The following is a 13084-nucleotide window of genomic DNA, read 5'->3' on the forward strand; positions in this document are numbered from 1 at the left end:
AAAAATTGTGAGTAAATATGACGTTCCGGAGAGCGATTTGTTAAAATTTAATGAAACCTTGTTCATGTGTAGAGACCAACTCTGAAGAAAGAGAATTGGTGCTGTATTCTCGGACTGCAAACCAGCTGGTGTATCTTTCGTGTATTGGGACATTTGGTCAGCTTGCCTGGTATTGGAGGTCTATAGTTGGTATAGACGGGCTTGGATATTTCCTGAAGAGACCATTTTATCTTGTTGGGAAAAGAAATTGGCGATCATCGGAGAAATCTATAAACGGGCACCTATCTCAAATTTGGAAAAGAAAAAGGTAAGCGGCGTTAATGAAAAATGTCTGATACCAAATAAGTGTTTTGAGCTCTACATTTGTATAGTGTAAAACGAAATTTCATGCTGCATATAAATATTCAAATGATTTTATATTATTCAAATTGTAGTACTTTAATTTCGAACCCACTACGTTTTAACTGTTTATATTAACGAATTATTATTTATCTAAATATATAATCGTGCACTTAGCTTAGTCATCAAATATTGCAGTATTAAGTGGAATCCTTTGATCTTTTGTAATTTATGCGGTTAACTACTTTACCCGTGCCACTATAGAGAAAGTGGACATGCACCGGTTTTATACGCATAATAATTATATTGTTGCTTGTATCATTGCAGATGACATATTCGGTGTATTATTTAATTTTTATTTGAAAATGAATGCAAATGCGAGCTAGATGTTGTTGTTGTTGTTGTAGCAGTGCTTCGCTCCACCCAATAGGTGCGACCAATCACAAATTGTCATCAATGTCCTCTAACGGGAGTCCACGGAAACTTGCAGTTTCAACAGGGGTGGACCATAATGACAGAAGTGTTAGAGGCGTTGGTTCCACATTACAATTAAAGAGATGATTGGTGTCATGTGGGGACACATTGCAAGCGGGGCATACATTTTGTAGGTCGAGGTTGATTCTGGATAGGAAAGAGTTTAACCTGTTACAGTATCCAGATCGAAGATGAGCTAGAGTCACTCGAGTTTCCCTGGTGAGTATGCGTTCCTCTTCCGCAAGTTTTGGGTACTGTTCTTTGAATACTGGATTCACCGGGCAATTCCTTGCATAAAGGTCCGACGCCTGTTTGTGGAGTTTGCTGAGGACCTGCTTGTATTTTTTGGCTTCATACGGCTCAGTTCTTAGTTGCCGTATTTCCTCATAATGCTTACGGAGATTACTCCTTAAGCCCCTGGGCGGTGTTGGCTCATCAATCAGTTCACCGGGCAATTCCTTGCATAAAGGTCCGACGCCTGTTTGTGGAGTTCGCTGAGTACCTGCTTGTGTTTTTTGGCTTCATACGTCTGAGTTCTTAGGTGCCGTATTTCCTCATAATGCTTACGGAGATTACTCCTTAAGCCCCTGGGCGGTGTTGGCTCATCAATCAGATGTCTGTTGGGGTGCCCAGGTTTCTGGGTATTCAACAGGAACTGTTTGGTTAGCACCTCATTTCTCTCCCTGATGGGAAGTATTCTCGCGTCATTATGTAAATGGTGTTCTCGGGACATAAGAAGACATCCCGTGGCGGTTCTGAGGGCAGTATTTAGTAGGCCTGTAGCTTCTTCCAGTGAGTGGTCTTTAGGCTTGCCGACCATATTGGGGACGCGTAGCATGCAAACGGCTGGCCAATTGCTTTGTAAGTGGTAATGAGCGTTTCTTTATCTTTTCCCCAATTACTGCCAGCAAGAGATTTGAGGATTTTATTACGGCTCTGGATTTTTGATACAATTGCGGCTGCATGCTCACCAAAATATAGATCCTGATCAAAAGTCACACCCAAGATTTTGGGGTGTAGTACAGTCGGTATCGTAGTGCCATCGACGTGGATGTTCAAAATGATCGACATTTGCGACGTCCATGTTGTAAATAAGGTCGCGGATGATTTAGTCGGTAGTAATGCCAGGTTTCGTGAGGCGAAAAACTGGAGAGATCAGGAAGGTAGCCGTTTATTCTGTTGCAAAGCTCATCGATCTGTGGGCCTGGGCCTGTGGCCATTATTGTGCAGTCATCGGCGTAGGAAATGGTAGTAACTGCTTCTGGTGGCGAAGGTAGCTTTGATATGTAGAAGTTAAACAAAAGAGGGGATAGGACACCACCCTGTGGCAACCCTTGTTTAATTCTTCTTGGTTTAGATGATTCGTTTCTAAATTGCACCGATGCCTGCCGACCACCCAGATAATTTGAGTCCACCTTCCAAGACATGGGGGAAGGTTAGAACCTTCCATGTCTTGAAGTCACGTGCCATGGTTGACCGTATCAAAAGCTTTTGATAAGTCTAGGGCAACGGGTGCTGTTCTATGGTGGGGATTTTGATTTAAACCGCAATTTATCTGGGTGCTTATGGCATTTAGCGCGGTGGTAGGCTATGGAGTTTTCTAAAGCCATGCGGATAACAGGTTAGCTGCAAGTTTGCTTTGAAGTAGGGGAGCAAAATGGTTTCAAGCGTCTTGGCTACTGGCGATAGGAGAGATATCGGGCGATATGATTCTCCTATGTTAGCTGGTTTCCCAGGCTTTAGTAACGGGACCGCCTTGGCCATTTTCCATTTTTCGGGAATGACAAAGGTGGAAAGAGACAGGTTGAAGATATGTGTTAAATATTTGAAACCCTCTTTCCCTAGGTTTTTAAGCATTGGCATGGCTATGCCGTCTGGGCCACTGCTTTGGATGGTTTAGCATGACCGATGGCGTCCTCAACCTCTTTTTCGGTGATGGTAATTGGATACGCATTGAATTTATGTTTATGTGCGCGTCTATTGGCCCTCCGTATGTCTTTGTCGACCGTAGAATGCATTATATATTATCAGCAGAAAGCGCTCGCGCATTTTTTCGCATCCGACAGCACTTTATCGGCATAGGCGATGGAAATTTTGTCATTGTGCTTAGACGGATTCGATAGGGACTTTACAGTGGACCAAAGTTTACCTACACCGGCAGAGAGGTTACAACCGTTTAGGTGCTCCTCCCATTTCGCCCGCTTGTGTTCATCCACAAGCATTATGATGCGTTGGTTTATATCCCTTATTTGGGGGTCGCCGGGATCGAGCTGTCTTATAATGTCACGTTCTCTCGCTAAGTGTGCGGCCTCCGCCGGAAAATGAGGCCGAATTTCGGGAATTCTATCGGCGGGAATGAAGCGAGCTGAGGCGGATTCAATGACCTTGCGGAAAGCACGCTCGCCTTGGCGAGCATCAGTCGGGATAGGGAGGGCAGCAAAGCGGTTGTCTGTAAAGGTTTTGTATTCGTCCAACTTTCCTTTTTTTAAGTTTATAGAAGTGCGTTTTTCTGTGATGATGAAGTCGGCGATACGCTCGAGCGAAATAAGTAAAGGGAGGTGGTGGGATGCCAAAGTTACCATCAGCTGCCAGTTGGCACAGTTTACGAGTCCTGCGCTCACGATTGATATATCCGGCGAACTGTGACAGCTTCCTACCATACGTGTGGGGGCGTCTCCGTTTATTGTGCAGAACGTTGTTTCTTCTATTTTATCCGCCAACATCTCACCCGTACTGTCTGCCTGCATGTTTGAATGCCATAGATCGTGATGGGCATTGAAATCGCCCAAGATAATGCGATTATTGCCAGTGAGTAAGGCGCTGATATTAGGGCGGTATACACTGGGGTAACAGGTGGCAGGAGGGATGTAGGTGTTGGTGATGTCTAGGTTTGCATCGCCTGACCGGACAGATAAGCCTTGACGTTCTAAGACACTGTCCCTGCGGCCGATGCCGGGATCAATTATATGATATTGCATAGAGTGGTGTATGATAAACGCGAGGCCGCCTCCATTTCCGCTCTCGCGATCTTTTCTGTGGACATTATACCCAGAACAGGTCTGCAGAGCAGATCTAGCTGTGATTTTAGTCTCTGGAAGCGCAGCAATGCGGATGTTGTGCCGCTTCATGAAATCGACTATCTCCGTGATCTTCCTAGTTAATCCATTGCAGGTTAATTGTAGAATTCTGAAGTGCAACGGGGAAGACGTCGTCACTCTGGGAGTAAGTGACGGGTGACTACGCCTGGGTTGTGGAAGGGCAGAACGTCCTTGCGTAGGCATTGGGGTACCCGGTGTATTTGGGTATGCGGCCTGGCAACATGGCGCAATGAAACCCGTCGGGTGTTGCCGTCGCGGAGACCAGAACATCTAGGAAAGTGGCACCGTCCAAGGAGGAGCTGCATTGGGCGGATGTCGCAAACATATATATTCTGTGCTGGCAAACTGTGCAAAAGGAGGTAGGGACTAAAAGTCTGCTTCTCTGACCCACAAGATTGCTGCCGGAAAAGAGGGGGAGAGAAGACGGGGGCAGGGGCTGCTGCTCGGAATTGCTTCCGACTCTACTACGGAAATTGTAGGTGTGAGTGTCAGCAGCCGTATGATATGGTGGCGCCTTGGGGCGCGAGCAGCAGCGGGTACTTTTTGTGGCTTGCTGAGCAGCGGGGCTGCTGGAATGTAGTGGGGCGCACTAAGGCGTAGATTACGGGACGCCCTTGGGCGTGAACAGCAAGGAGCCACAAAAGATTTATAGAAGTTACGTGGATGTCTGGTTTTGGGATCTAGCCCAGAACAACCTGTGTGATGCAACCATCCCTTACACGAGACACACTGACAAGAGTATGACCGTCCTAAAAATATTCTTTTCCGGCAGACGCAGCAAAACGGACCCGGATTGGACTCGATACCTTCCCGGAGAAAGAGAATATGGAGCAGTCCCGCTGCAAGGAGCTGCTGGGAGGGTGACAATTTTTGGGAGGGACGCAACAAATTAAATGGGATTACACTGAAATGACAGTCCTTTGTCGGGAAAAATCCCCGGTCGCTCCGGTACATAGAACCGACTGCCTTGGGAAGCGAGTCGCTAAACATTGACGAAGAACTTGTACATTGCACGGTTGATGTAATGAGGCTGCCCGAAGGCACGTACATAGCTTAAATACCCCATACACCCGAGTCCCTATCAGTTGGTACCTACCAATATTAGTTCAATAAAGTTGTATTTGCCATTAGGTTTGCGCTCTAAGAGTCCAGCTTCCGTTTTTTCTTATCCCGATAAGTGCACCACAGCTAAAATATTTTCTGTTAGCAACCCATTGCCAAAAATCCGTTCGCGCGTCAGCATTGCAACACCAATTCATTGTACATGGTGACCAGAAATGGGTTATGGGCGGATGGCGGAGCAATGTCAGCAGCGCCCTTCACATTTATGCTAGTAGCAGCAATGATGGTATAAGTGTTAGTTGCTGCAACTCTCAGCTGTATGATGAAAATAGTGACAATATAGGTCCTTGTACGGGAGCAACGCATCGTAATTCGAGTCAAATGGGTGGCATTGTCATTATACTCGAACGCGTAAAGATTGTCGATTTGTTCAATGCCATGGTATATGACGTTGAATATGCCAACTGATATGTTACTAGCTACCATCCTTACCGAGAACAGCACCCCCCGCCCCTCCCCCAACTCGAACTTTGTTGATTTTGTAGTTGTTGTTGTCGAATTATGAGTTTACTGATTTCAAATTGTGACGTGTTTTAGAAAACCAATATGGACTATATTCGGAACATTCCCAACAGGCATTGCTGTAAATGTTCTGAAAAGTAGTTTAAAGTAAACGGCTGTGCCAAATTTGAGCAATAATTTAGAGTGTTTTTATTGAAAGATTTAAATAAAAAAAATAAGGTTTAATATTTTAATAACCGAAGAAGCTAACAAATTTATAACTTATATGAAATACCGAAACGATTTTTTTTGATTGGGGTTTTAAAATTCGCATTCGTAATCAATTATATAGTCCAAAAATATGTAACGAGTTAATAAATCGGGAAAAATTTAGTAGTAGATTACTAGTGATAATAAATTTGTAAATGCCAACATGTTTTGGGGGAAAAAATTCGTTTTCTACTAAATATTTCGTGAATTGATAAGGATTTATACTGGTTTGATAATTCTTTCATAATTTGTTTGAAGAACGCCGTACGTTAGAACTTTATTCCAAATACACCATCTGAAAGTTTGTTTCAAAAACTCCCTATGTGAGCATAAGCTCAATGCATTTTGATATAAGGGAGTTAATGAAAAGCATTCTGAGATAAGGCGTTCTTTAATCCGATTCCAATATAGGGCGTTTTTGTGACAAATCCTGAAATGACAAAAAAAAAAAAAGGAAAATGGCTTACTGTCTTAGAGCTTTTTATTCCTCCCTTGAATTTAAGAGAAGAGTTAAACTTTTGTGCGGTCCTGCAAAACAGTTTTGGTTTTTGAAAACTGAAACCTTACCAAATTAATACTGATACGTGTGCAGAATTCTGATATCAGCTTTTGTATAATAATAAGGTTTTACATACTCTGATGCCAAGATGTTGGAATTGAAAAAAACTTCTTCGAAATTTCCCTTGGTATGGGCAGTCGACGAAAAAACTTATTCGAATGACGATGCATATTGTAAGTTTTATTTTTTTGAAAATAGCAAAGTTCGGTAAAAAGATGTTAACACATATTTAGAATATGGCTGTCCTTATTCATGGAATAAAAAATTCTGTTGGCTGAATGCATTTATCTTCTGTGGCAGACATTGGATCTGCGTTAGGGTTCCGGTGTCCTCGCTCGGGGGAGCGAGTGATTATCGATAGGAAGGTGGAATTTGGAAAGGAGGGAGAAGAACGGGGGGACTGTTATGAGGAGCTCTTGGTCTTCTCGCAATCCATCTCCTCCGTTGGAAGAAGGATCAATTCGACCAAAGGTCGTCTGACTTGACACTTCTCGGTTATGAGGTCAACTACGCGTACTCGGTTATCTTCGCTGGGTTGTACGTTGACGACTCTACCTAACCGCCATTCGTTTGGAGATAAGTTGTCTTCTTTGATGACAACTAGATCATCCACTTTAAGACTTTGTTTTGAATGTTTCCACTTCACTCGTTTTTGAAGTTGGGAAAGATATTCGGTTTTCCATCGCCGGCAGAATGTTTGATGGAGGGATTTGAGCTTATGCCATCGGTTTATCATGTAGGCAGGGCTTTCGTTCACATCCGGTTCTGGCGGAGGCAGAAGATGGCTGCCCGTCAGGAAATGTCTCGGGGTTAGTGGATCCAAGTCCGTTGGGTCATTCGACTTATAGTGCGCGTTTTTAGGCACGCCTCAATCCTCCATAAAAGTGTTTGGAACTGCTCCGGATATATTTATGGGGAAAAGCTATCTTTTTGAAGTGGCTTTTGAAGCCTTTCACTACCGCTTCCCAGAGGCCGCCCATATGTGCAGCGGGGGCGTTAAGCGGGGGCCAAGTTAATGCTTGATGACTATACTTGGAGACTGTTTTGTTTCGGCTTTCTGCCGAAAAGGCTTCGAATTCCGATCGTAGTGATCTTAAAGCTCCGACAAAGTTCGTACCATTTTCGGAGCAGACATTCTTTGGGCATACTCTTCTATCGATAAAGCGCGAAAAAGCTGCTAGAAAGCATGGGCTACTAAGATCACTAGTGGCTTCCAAGTGGATTGCCTTAGTGGTGAAACAGACAAAAAGGCACACGTAGCCTCTGGACAGTCGGCACCCTCTACCGCGGTAGATTTCGATATCGAAAGGCCCCGCAAAGCCTAGCCCGGTGTTGGTGAACGCGCGAGAAAGCGTAGTACGTTCGCAGGGGAGGGTGCCCATAAGTTGGGACTGCGCCTGCTTTCTGTGAATAATGCATGTTGTTAAAGGCAGTGATGCAAAAGTGATTTATGTTCAATTATTATTCATTTATTGAATATTAACACTTAAAAATATCAGTAGAGATTGATGTATGCAAGGTAGATTTAGACAAATGATATTTGAAATGTTTGATTCAAAGATTTATGAAATGAATTTTATGAATTGAATGTTGCGATTAAGGCCTTCTTCCGCGATGGCACGTATATGTTCCGATGACTGTCGCGCAAGGATGTTGGCACATGTAAACGCAAGATGGACAAAGGGTTAACCGCAAGTGCGTGAGTTGATTAATATAAATAGACAATCTTACGGTACTGTTTGGAGATACTTCCTTTAGTATGGATTTGATTGGTGAAAGATGAATGGATTGAATCTGTTTGACGATGGTTGCACTTTGTTGGTAGACTTCAATTTTCTAGAAACTGATGATTGATTACAGTAACGATGTCCGAAATGTCCATCCGACTAGTTGGTGATAACGAATAAGAAGAGAGCGAAATGCCGGTCGCACTTGCATATATAGAAGATCACGTCATTGGAAGGCAACTCCAAAGAGTGTTGATTAGAAGTAATGGATGGCAACTCTAGTATACTTCACTTGCAGGGTTGTATGAGCGCATGTTATACAACTGGTTAGGTGACCGAAAGTCACTTATGAATCGGATAGTGACCTAAGGAACGGAATATTATTTAAGTGAGCGCAACTCACTTAAACATGCGGCCCCCTTGCACTTGTGTAAGGCTAAACCTTTGAAAACTGTATCCAAATCGAGGGTTGGGTTGAAGGTAGATTTCATCATGTATTTATATGATAGTTTTTTGACATTCTTTAACGTCACAGTGATGGATTCGTCCGCTTTGATGCATATAATAATTCGATGTTAAATATATATATATACTGGGTTTCTTTGCCAGTTGATTTTGCTTGGTATGGTCTCTACGAATGATAGCAGATGACAATCCTGCAAATAAGACTAGCTTTAGAAAATGATTTTTAAAACAATATTTTACGGATAATAAATTATGTTGGAGTAAAAGTGAATTCAGAACCGACTTATGGTATGACCATATGATGAAATTCCTTATAGATGTATTTTTTTCTTTACTCCTTTTTGATACGATGTTGTTTAAAGATTTATGATCTTCAATTATAATGAGTTTCGTTAACCGAATATAGGTCGATGTTTTTTTTTTCGAGATTGTACCACAGCTATGTAAAATGATGGATGGTTATCGCAATTGAACTGTATATGTTTAGGTTTGAATACGGTATTGTAACGAATATTAGCAGCACTAAGGGATACTATCGTCTCTAAGCCGATGCTAAGCAGTGACTTGTATGCACATCAATAATTCAATCATTATGTCTACACATATGTACGTACACGCAGTGGAGAAGCAACGCACAACCACATGCATAAATCTGAGATAATCCCGAAAGTATGCAATGGTTGTGCAAGTGTCCCTCACACATACAAGCGCATGGGGTTTGAGAGAAGCTATAAAATCATGCACCTGTAGTTACAGCTGAGTAATTTTATAGCTGATAACTAACTAGTAAGTTCTGGAAATAGAAAAGCGTATAAATATGCAACGAGGAAACCAGACAGTAAAAAAGGCAGCAACAGTAGAGGCGCGACAACCAGTTTGGTTTAAGCAAGCTATTAGTTGCGAACTATAAGTGGTATTGTGAAGTACTTTAATAAAGACCATTTTTGCATTATTCAATATTGGAGTTATTTATTCAACAGTTTAACGATTCCAACGTTAGCAGAAGATTTTTGAATAAGCGGAATAATAGTAAATTCGTTACAGTATTAAACGTGATTTTTATTGTACTTATTGCGAAAGATTCGACAAAACGAAAATATTAAATTGTATAGATGATTTTTTTCATTAAAATGATGGAGTGTTGATTCATGCGATAAAAGTTGGTTTATTTAGCGGTGCTAAAACTTGAACATTATGTTTATATAACAGATCTATAATAGCTTTCGAAAGTGGACTGTATTTGAGATGGTTTAGATAGGGTCGAAATAAAATTTTTAGAGTACTAAAGTTTTCCAAAAATAACATTGCATTTTTTAAAATGTCGGGATGATGTTGTTTGTTGATACTGAGGCTTGATAGGACACCAGAGAAACTGGGAATTCTGTGGTGGGAATCCTGTCGGATGTGGTTATATGAAAAGTGCTGAGACTTGATGACTGTGATGTTCTTCGTGACTGTCGAAATAAGATAAGATAAACCCATTTTTCTTATATCTGGAGGCTTTTCCTTTCTCGAGAGCACAAATTTTGATACAGCTGAGTATGTAATGTTCGGTTACACCCGAACTTAGCCTTCCTTACTTGTTTTGGTTGTTTTTTTCTCTAGGGGTGAGAAGTGAGATATTTTCGACTATCTTTGTCTTAATTTCTATATCAGGGCTTTTGACCGTACCAGTTTTTTGCGATTGCTTGGAGTTAGATAGACGATGGAATATCTAGTGTGCTGGGAGGATTCGGTTCGCAATAGGTTGGTTGGATTTGTAGAAAGTGTGATTGATGTAGCCTTTGTTCCGGGCTTTCTCGTCACTGGAGGATGTAACATGGTATGATGGTTTTTACCGCAGTGCAGACATCGGAAGATACTGTGAGAGTTGGTCAAAGTGTGATTATAAGCAAAGCAATTGGTCCAAAATCGGATTTGTTTCACGCTCTCCTGCACTGAGCTTTCGAAATTCGGGACACAATTTTAAGGTGTGATTTTCTTTACATAGTTTGCAAGTTAACGCAAGTTTAACTCTAAGGTGATAAGATTAAGTCCTAGGTGATGATTTTGCTGGTAGAGATCTGGTGCTTTTGTGCTCTTTTAGTCGTTCGACCACTTCGTAACGACTGATTAGAAATTGGTTCATTTGGAACCAGTTAGGAAGTTCTTTTCTGTATTTTAGCGATTGCTCCCAGAGAGATAATATTTCCTCTGGTAGTTTGGAAGAACACAAATAAATTAAAATAGGGTCCCAATCAGAAACAGAAATTCCTTGTGATTTTAAGATTACAAGACAATCGTTGATAGTGTTCTGCACCTTTTGAATGCCTTCGCTATTTTCCGAGGTAACGGGAGAGATATTGAAAAGCAATTTCAACTGCTTGTCTGTTAGCATTCGTTTGTTTTCGAATCGGGCTTTTAGCGCTCCCCAGGCTAAAGAGAAATTGTCATCGGACAAAAGGTATTGATTCGCTATTGATTTCCCTCGAGTCTTAGTTCGCTAATGGTATAGCTTCGTAAAAAATGTCTGTATCGCATGGAGGCACCTTAATATATGGTATAGAATTGTGATTCGAAGACAAGGACTGACGAGAGGTATTGTTTAGCTCAGTTGCATTTCCTTGGAAGAGTTTTAGTTGGTCTAAGATGTTCGATTTACAGGTATAAAAGGAATCAGTGCAAAGCTGAAATTTGTTGTGGACTTCCTCTTTAAACTCTTTAGACACTAAGCTCCCTTTGGCTACGCAGATATTTTAGTAGGTGGTTTTTAACTTGGTCCAACGGCTGTTGAGGTCTTCCAACTTAACATCAAAAAAAGAGTCGGTTTGATCATCCGGATCATCTTTTTGAAAGTTTGTGCAAAACTTCACCACGTTGTTGTAGTCGAACATAAATTTTGATATCATTTCTGATGAAAGCATTATTGGAGACTGTGCGAAAGTTTAGATTGCAAAAAACAACAGGAATAACAAGCAGGATGGAGACTATTTGCGTTCGCAAGTAGTATTGTGCACGAAAATTCGGGTTTGTAATGAGGAAATTCAACATTACAGGCGTAAGCCGAGAAACGCTGATTTGGAAAGGGGACTTTCCGTCTGTTACTCCAAGGGGTTTAGTTTCATAATAACGATTTTCGAAAACGAATGGGCACTTACCCGGTTTTGCTCTGATCGCGAAGGGATTCACAAAAAAAAACACTCAGCAATGTTAATTAGGGAAAGAACCACACTCACTCAAATATTCGTGTATTATTAAATGCTTTTGAAGTATTACTTAAATATTTGTGTGATTTGTAAATAAACGTAATAAGTGTAGATATGGGATGTTAATGAAATGTATACAGGATTTCTAATAAATGTTGTTGGTTGAACGTAAGCAACATAATACGCATTAATTCCCGTGCTGGATTGCACTTGAATTATTGTGAAGTTTTCCAATCAATTAAGTGATAATTTTGGTTTTACAACTATTCGAAAAATTTCTTGCAGCCTTGATTGTTTTTGGTTTTCCGATAGTTAGATATTGAAATGACTGAACTACATCGACTAAAACTTTTAGGGGTGGCTTTCTAATAAAATAATCGTTTTCGCTTTCCGTAACACAAATTGTCGACGCGTCGTATCGAATATTCGATACAAACTGTTCGATACCAAATTAGGTGTCGAATTGCCTTTTTGAAAGTTATAATTATATGCTTTGGTGATTATTTAGGGTTTTAGCCGCGGCTAAAACCAAGAACAAAAAACACAAGGAAAGCTAGACGTCGAAAAGCTTCAATCACAACAGACTGCCAATGATTTCGCAACTCGACTCACACACTTGTTCTCTGAGAGCACAACTCATCCTGAAGGAATACAGGAGCAGTGGGAACATATCTCCAAAGCACTTCGTATTGCCGCCCAGGAAAAAATTGATTACCGGCGGGCACGAAAAAATAACTGGTACGATGAAGAATGCCGCGTTGCAACCGAAAGAAAACACACTGCCTACAGGGCTACGTTAAAAGCGAGCGCAACAATAGAAGTGTGTGAACGCTGTCGTGAATTAAAAAGGGAAGCGAGACGCTTTTCAGGAAGAAAAAAGCAGAAGCAGAAAGGCGTGAGTGCGAGGAGCTTGTGCTGCTAGCCACTAAGAATAACGCCGTAATATTTTACCAAAAAATACGGCGACAGACGAAAGGTTTTAAGACCGGGGCAAATTCCTGTAGGATCGAAAACGGTGACCTTGTAACTGATATCCAGATAGTGCCTAGATTATGGAGGGCACACTTCTATGCTCTCCTAAATGGAGGCAGCGATTCACCGCGCAGAGATGACGAGCCCGATGCCGCAATCGATGATGATGGAATGTATGTCCCCCCGCCCTATTATGACGAAGTTAGGATAGCAATAACCATATTGAAAAACAACAAGGCCGTGGGCGCTATTCAAGTACGGCGGCGAGGAGTTGGTAAGGCGCATGCAACAGCTTGTTAGCAAAATATGGGCGGACGAGTGCATGCCCGACGGTTGGAATCTAAGTGTTCTCTGCCCAGTCCACAAGAAAGGGTATACTGCAAAATTCACCAACTATCGTGGAATCAGCCTTCTTAATATCGCATATAGAGT

At 41.7% G+C, this 13084-nt stretch overlaps 1 pseudogene; it reads left to right on the forward strand.

The window, feature by feature from the left end:
- The window catches only part of LOC137235315 (probable arginine--tRNA ligase, cytoplasmic), a 517389-nt pseudogene that overhangs the window by 34708 nt on the left and 469597 nt on the right, over positions 1-13084 (forward strand).

The sequence above is a fragment of the Eurosta solidaginis genome, chromosome X (assembly GCF_040869045.1).
Source record: "Eurosta solidaginis isolate ZX-2024a chromosome X, ASM4086904v1, whole genome shotgun sequence".
Taxonomy (NCBI): Eukaryota; Metazoa; Arthropoda; class Insecta; order Diptera; family Tephritidae; genus Eurosta; species Eurosta solidaginis.